Raw genomic sequence first — 12,561 nt, 5'->3', positions numbered from 1 at the left:
ATATCTTTGTAAATATTCATCCATTTCCCTAAGGTTGTCAAATTTATGGGCATACAATTGGGCAAAATAATTCCTAATTATTGTTTTACCTTCCTCTTCATTGGAGGTGAATTCACCCTTTTCATTTTTGATACTGGTAATTTGGTTTTCTTTCTTTTTTTTTAATCAAATTGACCAAAGATTTATCAATTTTATTATTTTTTCATAAAACCAGCTCTTAGTTTTGTTTATTAATTTAATAGTCCAAGCAATGATTTTGCTTATATTGGGGAATAAATTGCTCAAGACTGGAGCTTAGGAGCTGATTTCAAATATGCAGTGGAAATGAATAAAAGCACCTCTTAGTATGCACAAATGTATTATTCGTCTACTTTCTCTTTGTGCCAATATAATACAAATGTTCCTGTGAATGGACTTATAACCCTCTATTACTTGAAAGTAGCTTTATGGGTTTTTTTTTGGTTTTTGTTATTAATATGGTTTATAATGTTTAAAGGTTTTTAAAAAATATTGAAACAACCTTGAAACAACCAGTTGAATCTGGTCATAATGCATAATCTATTAAATATGTTCCTATAGCTTCTTTGCTATTCTTTAAATAAATATTTTAAATTAATATTAGAGATATTGGTCTATTATTTTCTTTCTCTGCTTTGTCTATCCCTAGTTTGGCCATCAGGACCAATTATATTTATCTCATATAATGAGTTTGGTAGGATCCCCTCTCTATGGTTTTACAGATAATTTATATAATACTGGAGTTAATTGTTTCCATTTAATTTATCAGCTGTGTTGTCATATAATTGGACATAGTTCATAATAATTTCTTTGAAGAGTATAATAATTTGATTTCCATCTCTCTAAAATTAGTTAACAATTTGTAATTTTAATAGCTTTTTAAAAAAACCCAGCTTCTAGTTTTACCATCAATGAGATTTTTTTTGCCTTTAACTTTCCCTTCTATGATTTTTAGAATTTCTACTTTTTGCTTTTCTACTTTTTAAAGTCACACATCCAATTAATTCATTAAATTCATTCTCTCTTTTGTTTATGCTTGTGATTATTCTTTTCCCAACACTACCCTCTTTCTTAAATGCCCTTTTCCTCTCCCTTTCCCTGTTGAATTTGATCCATTGCTACATCAAACTCTGTGTATCTGTTTAGCACTTCTTTGTTCAGCTTAGATAAGACTGTACTTCAAGAGATGCCTTTCCCCCTACCCGCTTCTCCATGTTTGCATATTGAGGAATTGAGAAGTAAGAGTATTTGAGAGAGTGTCAATATGCATGTTGAAGTCCTCTACCTAGTATGAATGACTACATTCTCCTCTTCTCCTTCCTTATTTCTTCCCCAAGTATTGTTTTTCCTTCCTTTCTTTTCTTCAAATTAAAATGGTACAAAACCACCCCCAGGCCCTGTGTTTGCCTTTATTTACTCTATGACTCTTAAAGACAGTGGGAATCTTGGGGGATATTTGCCTCTTCTTCTGTTGTCATTTATTCTTTCCCAATTCCTCAAATGTATTTATTTTTCTATGTTTCTCTTGTTTCTCCTGTTTTCATTTCAAAGATTCTACTCAGCTTTTGGTCTTTTCATCAGGAATTTTTAAAAGTTCTCTATTAAAAGCCTAGCTTTCCCTACCACCCCACTCCACAAAAACATACTCAGATTCATAAAAAAATGTTATTCTTGGTTCTTTCTTTTGCCTTTTGCAATATCACATTTCAATATTTTTTCTTTATTGTATTTGCTGCATAGTCTTCTATGATCTTGAATTTGACTCCTTGGTTCACAACCATTTCTTTCTGACTGCTTGAAGTATTTTATCTTTGACCTGGAAGCTCTGACTCTTACATAAATCCATAGCAATTGACTTATGGGAATTTGCATGGGAAGCAGTGGACCCAGCATTTCTGAGCATCAATTCTATTTCTCTACAGGCAACTTTCTGTCCTCCAACTACTCTGCAATTTCCCTGTCCCCATCCAAGCATCCTTTGTTTCACTCCACTTTCCAGCTACATACCTGTTCAGGCCCAATACCCTGGAACAACTCTACCCTGAGGCCAAAACCCTATGGACAATCATAACCTATCTGATCTTATTCTTCAATGACTGACATATGCCCCATCATACCCTTCACATCCCAGTGATTCTGAACCCCTAACTGCCAATGTTCAACCTCCATTTTCCCATTCCCTACTGACTAACTGCCTCCTTATTCTCATTCCTTTCATTCTAACTGCTCCCCAACCAAAGTCCTATTCTAAAGCTAACCCTGCCCTCCCCGCTTTTCACTGTTCTCTCTGGAATGTCTGATCCATAACACATTAGATTTCATCTTAAACCTTCTCCTTTCTTGCTCACTCCATTTTCTTGTACTTACTGAGACATGACTTCCTTCTGATAACACACATTCCCTGGCTACCCTTTCCAGTATCAGTTGAACTTTAACTAGTACCCCCATACTCACTGGTCATAGTGGGAGAGCTAAATACTTCTTGCTTCACTGCGCCACTTCTAGAATCTCTCTCTACTACTATCACTCACCTCTTTTGAGGTTCATTCAATTCATATTTATCACCAAGTCAAGATTCTGATGGCTGTGTTTTCTACTGACCTACAGGACACATTTCCTCCTTTTCTGAGTTCATTCCTTGGGTTACAGTCTTTCTTTCCTCCATAACCCCTGCCCTCATACTAGGTAGAGGACTTCAACGTACATATTGACACTCTCTCAAATACTCTTCTCAATTCCTCAGCATGCTCATTTCCCATGACCTACTCCTCCACCCCACTTCAGTTCACACCTCAGTTACTCCTGGTCAGAAAATGGCTTTTCAAGCACCCACTCGTTAGATTGGTTGCAGGCAGAGAATGTTGCATATGATTTGCATAACCCAATTGGAGGAAAATTTCATGCATGCTCCAAGGAGCATGACTGGCCCTCATTGGCCAGTCCCCTCATTACATTAAGAAGATATGTTAATCTGAATAACTAGTACCATAGGATGATAAAAACACTTTTGATTGGGTATGTCTAGAACAACTGAGAGAAGCAGAAGACTGATTTTGGGAGAGTTGTGATGACATGGAATGAAAGAGCCTTGGACAGAACATGAGTATACATTCTGTGACTAGTTCTGGTCAACTAGCCACGTAGTGAATGAGATTATTTTAATGGCTTCGGAAGCAAGCATAAAAGGCTTTAGTTGACCTCTAACATATTTCTTCATCTCTTTCTTTTCATCTGTGATCTTGTTGTCTCTTTCATTTGTGGTGTCTGGTGAGAAAAAATGCTGGCCTTGGGCCTTTCTCTCTGAGGCTATGTGCACCTGTGAAAAGCCTTGGTCCTTGGTATCTGCATTTGTTCTTTTCCATTTTAAGTGAAGGAGATTAATCTGGTGGTCTGGAGAGCAAGCCACAGGAACCAAGCATCAGAGTTCAGGCAGGGTTTTGTAGCCAGCCCAGAATCAATTCCCCAAGGAGCAAGGAGTAACTTTCTGGACCCAGTCCAACTGAAGCTAAAATCATCTAGTAGTCATGCTGCAGCTGGACATGAACTTAGTAGAATCAATGCTATGTAGGAACTGAGCTAAGTTTTGGTTTGACCTCAAGAGACTGAGAAGGTACAGGGGGGAGTGTGTCTCCAAGGTGCTGGAGGAAATGTCTATACTTTTTTTTTCTATATCTTTGAAGTAAATATAATTTTGTAAAAGCTAATTCATATTCAGTGGTTAAATGAGACTAGGGTGCTAGTCACTAGCCCCTAACTGTTGATGAGGGGGAATACAATGGAGAGGTTGAGCTGATGGCAGCCGATAACTCCCCAAACATCTCAGGGTATCTTATAACTCTGGGGGTAGAAGACCAGGACATACTGCTATAGACTAATGACTCAGTAGAGGTTGAGTTAGAACTAAATATGGTATGAGTGGGTGATCTCTTGTTTGCTGGCAAGGATTACAGTGAACCACAGAGCCACTGGTTAGGCAGCTATACTATCTCCTACTAGCCTGTCCCTGAGGGCATTATGCCAGTTTCTTTTGTGATTACTCTTTCCTGACTCTAAATGAATAAATATGTAGAGATAGAATGGATCAGGTTTTGGTCTTGGGAGCTTTGATAGGTCAAAAGAGCCATTAGAAGTTCACTCAGCAATAAGGAGTAAGGACCAACAGAATTTGTTGTAGCATTGGCCAAGGCTAGTTAGAAACCAGCCCTGAGGGGCAACCTGCTTGATCCAATCTAAAAGTGGACAAATTGCAAGTTAAGACACTAAGTCCTGCAAAGGAGCTGGTCCTGATTAGTAAGGTAGCAAATCATCCATTGTGAATGGTACTCCCTGAAGCAGACTTGATGGGGACTTCTTAGACAAGAGAAAAGGATTTTCCAAGCTAGGAGCTGGGAAATACTCCTAAGCCCTATGTGTTCCCCAAGTGTGCCTTAAAGTATAATGCTTTGAGTCTGAAGCCCCTTTCCCCAGAGACCCTGTGTGTGTGTGTGTGTGTGTGTGTGTGTGTGTGTGTGTGTACAAAGGGAAAGTGAGCCCCTCTTGTTTGGAGAGATTGCTTGTTTTGTAACTTCTGTTCTTGCTGTAACTCCTCAGTAATTTCCCTTTATAAAATCTAATTCATGTCAACTAGTTGATCACTTTTGGGGAGAGAACACGCAATGGGGCTCCAGAGGATGCAGCTCCTTAGAGATATCCCTAAAATCCTGAGGGGAGAAGTAGACAGCTGCTTTCTGGGTACTCTACCTACTAATGCGAGTGGTGTTATACCGAGAGCGAGTGAGACACTCCACAGAGTATAAGTTTTAAATGGAGAATTTATTAGCCGGCATCCATTCGGGAATCAACCCAAATTAGAATGGCCCCGGGTTGGGCTAAAGAAGTAGTTTATATAGAAAATACGGGGTGCAGTGGTTAATTATCTTTTGAAATTTACATGCCAGGTCACAGGGTGGTCTGGGGGTACAGGAACTAAAGTCCTGACAGATCACAGATTCTGACTGGTTCTCCTTAAGTGGGATAATCTTATCTATTGACATTCCTTGGAGGAGTCACGGAGCCCCAGGGACATTTGCTAAACTGAAAAAGGTCTGAGTCCATTCTTTATTATGCAAACTGCGGTTTTAGTTAGGGACCGGGGGCAGGGTTCTCCTTAGCAATAACTGATTTTTCCAGTACCACAGTGGGAGTTTGGAGAGTTAGCCCACTTTAATATACAATGGTACCATGTTCCTACTTTTACCTATTCTGATAAATGCTTTTAAGTAAATTATATCTTTCCTGAGCCATAGTCCACTTACAAGTCATAGATTGTCAAGTCTCAGTAAAACATCTGTATGATATATTAGATAACAAAAGTTACTAAGGCAAGTTTTAGAATCTTTTTCCTTCACAAGCTTTCTTATGAAGCTAAATATTTGCAGAATGGTTTAGGTGAAAGTTAACTAGAAGCAGAAAGTAGATTTAGATGAAGATTTAGAGATCCCTTCCAACACTTTGTTTTCATGATACAAGTCTAGCTTTGTGTAAAATTTTAGCAAAATACAGGATCATCTGGTAACAGCATGAAAAATTCTTTGTTTTAGAAGTCAAGAGGAATTCTCTGAAAGAAGGAAGAGTAAACAATGGGAAAATGTGCAGATAGAATGGCAAATGGCCATGTTAAGGTTATTTTTCATTTTTTTGTGTGTGTTGAAAAACATCTCATTAACTAAAAATTTAGCTCAAGGTTCCAGAGTAAAAATATTGAAAACAAAATCCAAGTACTCTATCTCTTATAAAAACACTTCAAAGATGTAATTCACAAGGGATTAAAGGTACAAATATAAATATATATATAAACATAAAGTAAATTAATAAAAATGCATTTTGTTGTTGTTCAGTCATATCCCTACTCTTTGTGACCCTATTTGGGGTTTTCTTGGCAAAGATACTGGAGTGGTTTGCCATTTCCTTCTCCAGCTCATTTTACAGATGAGGAAACTGAGGCAAACAGAGTTAAGTGACTTGCCCAGGATCACACACATAGTAAGTGTCTGAAGTCAGATTTGAACTCAGGAAGATGAGTCTTCCTTCTCCAGTCCTGACACTCTATCTGTTGTGCCTAGTTGGGTGGATCAAGAAGGGGTTCATGCAGAACATGGTGTTTGAGATGTTTCCTAAAGGAAGAAAGGGACTCTGTAAGGCAGAGGTAAGGAGGGAGTGCATTCCAGGCATTAGGAATGGCCAGTGAAATGTCATGGAGATAGAAGATGGAATGCTGTGTATGAAGAGCAGAGAGAAAGCCAGTGTGGCAAAAGGCAAAAAAGGGGAATGTTGCCTAATGAGGTTGGAAAGAAAGTTGGTTTCAGGTTGAGAAGGGCTTTAAAGAAGCCAAATGGAGGCATTTATATATGATGCAGATGCAACAGGGAGTTACTGGAATTGAATAGGGGAGTCACATGGTTAGGTTTGTGTTTAAGGAAAATTACTTTGGCAGGGAACTGTGTAGGATGGACTGGAATAGAGACAGATTTGAGCCAAGGAGACCAATTAAGAGTTCATTGTAGATGATGAGATAAAACTTACCTCTAGATAAGAGATGAAGGTAGCTTAAACTAAGGTAATAGGGGTCACATGCAAGAGGTATAGGTAGTATGTATATCTATATGTGTATGTGTATGTAGAAATGGTAAGCTTTGTTAATTGACTGGAAATGTGGGGCGAGAGTGAATGAGAAGTCAAGGATAAAAACTATGATTATGAGCCTGGAAGACCGGAAGAATGGTGGGGCCAAAATTAGGGAAGTAAGGAAGAAGGGAAGGTTTTTTGGGGGAAAAATAATATGTTCAGTTTCTGACATTAAGTTTGAAATGCCTTCTTTGAGTTCTATTGAATTCAATTGTTTTTGCTATATCCATTGAATTCGTTGCTATATTCATTGAATTCAATTTGTAACGTCCAGTAGGCAATTCGTGATGCAGAACTAAAGTTCATGAGAAGGACTGGGGCTGAATTTATTGAAATTGTTGAAATCATTGGCTCAGGGTCATTTAAGGCTTGGGACGCTGACATAACTTTCTGGCCTCCTAGGGACAATGTAGCTGGGACCTAAGAGGCTAGAACTTTTTGGTCAAGCTTCTGACTGCATACTTGCAGGATAACAACAATGGCTTGGAACAGCTCGACTGAGCTGAATCAAAACTATATCCTGGATATGTTGGATGAATATGCCTTCTCTGCTTTGAATGCCCTTCTTCCCGCCTGCTTTGTTAATTGTTAGATGGACTATGAGTTTCTCTTTTCAGTGTAGTTTCAGAACTAAACTACCAAAGGACTAGCCTCAGTTAGGCCCAATCCAGGATATGTGGCAAGTTAGCAGTTTTTGGAATGAGGTCTCCTCAATGAAGGGAGAGATAAGAAAATGAGCCCCAGGTGGCCCTGTACTTCTGATGGTTCTTCTGGTAGTACCAATGGCAGGGTGGCCTTTTACTGTAAGGTTTATCCCATAACTCCTGAAGGACAGTAAACTGTCTGTGGCCTTTCAGTAACTAGTGTTTATTTATCTTCAGTTTCCTTAATAATTGCACCCTGAAGGTAGTAGCAGTAACATTATTCATTGAATTTGCAGTTTTTTGTATGGGGAGGTGTGATAGTAATCTTCAGGTTCATTGGCTGTGTTGGCCCTGGGCTTTCTAGTTTAGTAATTTAAATCTCGTCCAAGTTCTACTAGGATATTTTCTCTGAACTCGATTTATGTTCAAAACAGTGGGGGAAGGATTGAATTTTTGGAATGAGAAGTTTGTTTTCCCCCCAGCAGAAAAAAAAGGCTGAAGAATGCTGCCTTTCCCTGTTTTTGTTGGAACCTGGAGGATTCATATTGCTAGTATTTGTCAACTAACAGTCTCAGGGAAGCCCACTGAATAAAGGAAGCTCCTACAATCTTTAAGAGTTATATAGATATAAATTATATTACATATAATTTGTTAAATAACTTTGATAATATTCTGTCTCTAGAGTTTATGAGGAATGACTTTTGTCTTTTGGAAGCCTTAATGCCTTTTGTCTATCACATTGTACCCTGATGAGTTTTTAAATTGAATGATGGTTTTTATTTCCAAAGAGAGAATTTACCTTAATGTGACCTTTGTGTGTCAGTGAAGGTTTGGTTTTCAAAAACTGAACTGAGCTAGAGTACAGTAGGAGTGAGGGGAAGTTTTTCATGTCCTTGGGATTCTGAGATTTGTGAAAAAACACTACATAAATTGTTGTTCCAACGTAAAGTATGATTGTTTTTATGGTTTTTTCCTCCCGTATGTAACCACACTTCTGTCCAAGTCAGGGTCTAGTGTCCTGAGAATGTCCTGAAGGTACTTTGCTGCATACTTGTAAGTAGACATGACTCCTGTTTGGCTGAGAGAATGCCATGGTGCTACCTGAATAGAGAAGGGACTTATTTCAGTTTCTTGAACACATTTCCAGAGAGGACTTAGAAAGAGATGGGTTGAGTGAAAGATGTGAAGCATAGACTTTTGAATGGTGGATCTGGGTTCTAGAGCTGCAGACACATAGGGCAAAGGACCTTAACTTCCAGTACTTGAAGCCCTAGAGATCACTGGGAATGAACTGTTTACCCCTTGCTGAAATTGTTCATCCCTCATTTGAACTGAGCTTGTATTTCTCTCTCAGCTAAAGAGCTCATTTGCTCTTGTGTATTGTTTTATATGTTCTAATTTCTATACCCTCTCTAATTTCTTTTTGATGTTTTCTTTGATTATTTGTGATGGTCTTTTGAGTAACTAGCATTTGGGGGAAGGGGCCAAGTGGGCAATGACAATCTAAAGTGATTGATCAAGGAGGCATCTTTTGCCCTAAATGAGAGAATCATATCTTTGGACTAAAGCCATTTAAGATACGGTAGATAGATATATCTAGCCCAGTACCCCTCTTAGAGATAAGAGAAACCTCTAGACTGTGTTGCTCAGGATCCTGTCTGCTTCTTTTTTCAGTTATTCTGCTGGCAGTGTTGGCACAGCCCTCTTCCTCATCTCTGCAAAGGTATCATATCTATCCATGTCCTCAGCCAGCCATTTTTATATATTAGACAACCCCATTTACACATCCATCTCATATTAATTATTGTATCTTGTTATTTCAGATGTTTCAGTCTTGTCTGACTCTTTGTGACCCCATTTGGGATTTTCTTGGCAGGGATACATTTCCTTCTCTAGCTCATTTTACAGATGAGGAAACTGAGACAAACAGGGTTAAGTGACTTGCCCAGCATCCCATAGATACTAAGTGTCTGAGGCTAGATTTGAACTCAGGAAGATGAGTCTTCCTGATTCTAGGCTCAGCACTCTATCCATTGAGCCCCCTAGGTGCGCAGTCATTCTATCTATCTCACATTAACATTAGTTAATATGTTCCTAATCCCTCTAGTATCATATCATCAGTGTGTGTAGCACCAGTGTGACATTTCATAGTAATATAAATTAATCAGGCTATTTGAATAGCATACATCAATGGAGAAAGGGTTATAGACAAAGCTTTTTCATGTTCCTATTGTGTCCTATTGTGAGTAATGTATGTAGCATAGGAATATAGCAGCCTAGGCAGAGAAAGGGTCAAGGTATGGAAGGTGCTGGATATGTCACACGCTGACAGTCATGGACACTGTGTTGGTATGTCTTGACTGTTTTTATCACAAGGAAGAGTTCTGGTGTGTGTGGAGGGGAAAAGGGGTTGGACATATTAGGAAATTATTGTGATATAAAAAGCTATAGCAACACTGACACATCCAAAATAAATAATGGCTATTTTGATGACCAAAATCATGAATAAAAGCCCCACTGCAAATGGCTTTTTCCTACATAGCGCTTTAGTCACAATTTATTTAGCAACTGAGAGCACTGATTTCAACTATAAATATTAAAACATATATCCAAATGTGGTGAAATAAAATAAGTTAAATAAATGTTTGCTAGTTATCTCTATGGAGTTATATAGAACATGTCTGACCTAACATCTACAAATAGCTATTGTGTCCAGAAGTTCTATGACAAAAATGGAAACAGTCAATGTTGGAGGGGCTTTGGGATGATAGATAAAGCAATGCATAGTTGGAGGAATTTTGAACTGGTTTAGCCATTCTGGAAAACAACTTTGTATTATATGAGAAAAGTCCTTTAACTTTAAAAATCCTTTAGCCGAGCAATCCTGAAATTTATATAATACTTCAAGATTTGGGAAGTACTTTGTACAAATTATCTCATGTAAACCTCACAACAGCCTTGGGAAGTAAGTGTTGTTATCCCATTTTACAGATGAGGAAACAGAGGTTGAGAGTGTTTGTGATTTGCCCAGGGTTAAGTAGTGTCTTATCTAAGTAGTAAGTTCTTATCTAGCTATAGAATTTGTCTTCATATCCTTTGCAACAGTAGTTAGAATATAAGTTGCAGTTAACTTCTTGGCAATCCTTTAACAAATGCTCATTATAAGCACTGCAACATGAGTTAACAAAGTGTGACAAGGATCTGACATTTAGCAGCTAAAGAAGTGTTTATAGACCATTGATTTTTAGCACCCTGAGACTACTCCCTTTCTGCTACCTACCATTATTGTTGTAGAAGCAGAAGGACTGAGTTCTCCTATTTTTCTTTGTTTCACAGATTGCCATTGTAACTCATGGTTCATGGTTCCCCCAAGGACTTTTGGCTCATGCATCCTTATATTAAATTGATGTTGTTAGGGATTTGACCCTAGGATTAGAGTGTCAGTTTCTTTCTTTGGCTCTTGTTCCTACTCCATTTTGCCTCTCCAAAATAAAATGAGCATAGATTCTGTCTTGGTTTCCCCAAATGTGGGTAACAGGGCCCCCATCTTCCTCAAAGGCACTTACTATACACTGTGGGCATCAGGTATTGTTTATTTTTGCTCCCGTGGAAAATGGATAAGGCACCAAGGACCCATGGGAATCAATGAACAGATATATAAAATTAAAATCCATTAAACTCTACCTGAGAAGTAAATATATTTTGGGGGCTGTTAGTCACTCTCCTTCAGCTCAGACCTGTATCATCTAAGCAACTTACTAGCTTTGCTTAAGAAGCTGAATTTTTCTTCCTGTTGCCCACTGGGCTATGTGGACTATATTCTTCTCTCTCCAAGGATTGTGAAGCTACACAAAGGCTAGCTCTCAAAAAGGCCAGTGTCCAAACACTTGAATTTAGGAACTCTTAGACTATGTAACTCTTGATTTTGGGATTACCGGTAAAGTGGTCCTGAAAGCTAGGAAAATCCGGTTTTAGGATATCTTGCTTCAGGCCATGTGCAAACAAAGACATCTATAAGCAAGCCACATGTCTGCCTCTGCCATGTATTTCTTTGGGGGTTCTTATTAATGTCCTGACCACTGCCATGTTTTAGACATAGCAAGTATATTCTTAGGTAAATCCCCGTCATCAGAAAAGGAAAGAGAAAAATAGAAGAAGGTAGCCAAGGACTGAAGGTCCTGGAAGCTTCCTCTTAGGCTTGCCATATGCTTTTCTTGTACACATTGCTATTACTACTCATGTGGATGGCTGGAAAATTCTTTTTTTACCCCTGGCTGTATTCTGGTCTGGAAGTCCAAAAGGGAGAAAATGAGTGAAAAAGAGGGCTGAGCCATTCCAAGGCTCACTTTTACACACCATAGGGAAGGAATAGCTCTTCTGACAAGAATCTGTCCCTTTTGATTCTGTCACCAATAATCGTGAATGCAACCTCAATAACTGGGAGCTATTGAGAAGAGTTTCCTGTGTTTTTCCAGTAAGGTCCCAGGGAACATATTTACTTCTATGGGAAGTGCCCTTCTAGTGAATATCCATTCCCTGTAGTCTTATCAAATTGATTAAGGGACTTATTAACTTAGTAAGGGACTTTTTTTTGTCAACTCCCATTGCCAAAGGATTTATCACCTACTGTCCAGCCTATTAGTAATTAGCTTCTCCACACTTATCTAGATTGGCAATTGGAACAAAGACACAGCCTGTCAGGCGGACCATGATATAATTCTTTCTAGCAGGGTAAAATCTGATGGAGCTTCTTCTGTTTGGTTGCCATAACCTTTGAGAATTCAAGATTATTTCCATACTACATTGAAGCATTGGAGTAGGACCTTATTGAAAATCCAAGAGGAAAAAGAATACCTATTGTCCAGACCATGATATACAGATGGATGGAAAGCTCATGGAGCTGATCCATTGACACATATACTTTGGATAGCTACAACAGATGGACAATGAGCTCAGAACTGAATAAGAGGAAGAGACTTGCCTGCATTGCCATTGGAAAATTTTGAAGTACTTTTAATAACTTCAAATTTCTTCTGGAAATCAGGGTCCAACTATTAAATATTTGTATTCTTCTAGTGTCACCACATGGCTGTAAAGCCTACATTACCACAGTTTCCAAATAATTCTAACTGCAGGTCACCCAAAGGATAATGGAGAGATGGATGCCTAGTGTGTATCATTAGACTGCAGCCCTTAACAATGAAAAAATGTGGAGAAGAGGTTTTAAAGATATTAT

The 12,561-nt window shown here is 38.5% G+C and overlaps 1 protein-coding gene across 3 annotated transcripts in view; it reads right to left on the bottom strand.

The window, feature by feature from the left end:
• The window catches only part of PDE9A (phosphodiesterase 9A), a 173,031-nt gene that overhangs the window by 24,054 nt on the left and 136,416 nt on the right, over positions 1–12,561 (bottom strand). The gene's annotated exons all lie outside the window — the stretch shown is intronic.

The sequence above is a fragment of the Trichosurus vulpecula genome, chromosome 2, assembly GCF_011100635.1.
Source record: "Trichosurus vulpecula isolate mTriVul1 chromosome 2, mTriVul1.pri, whole genome shotgun sequence".
NCBI classification, from domain to species: Eukaryota; Metazoa; Chordata; class Mammalia; order Diprotodontia; family Phalangeridae; genus Trichosurus; species Trichosurus vulpecula.
Note: the sequence above shows the minus strand (reverse complement) of the source record. Positions and strands in the feature narration are given on the sequence as shown.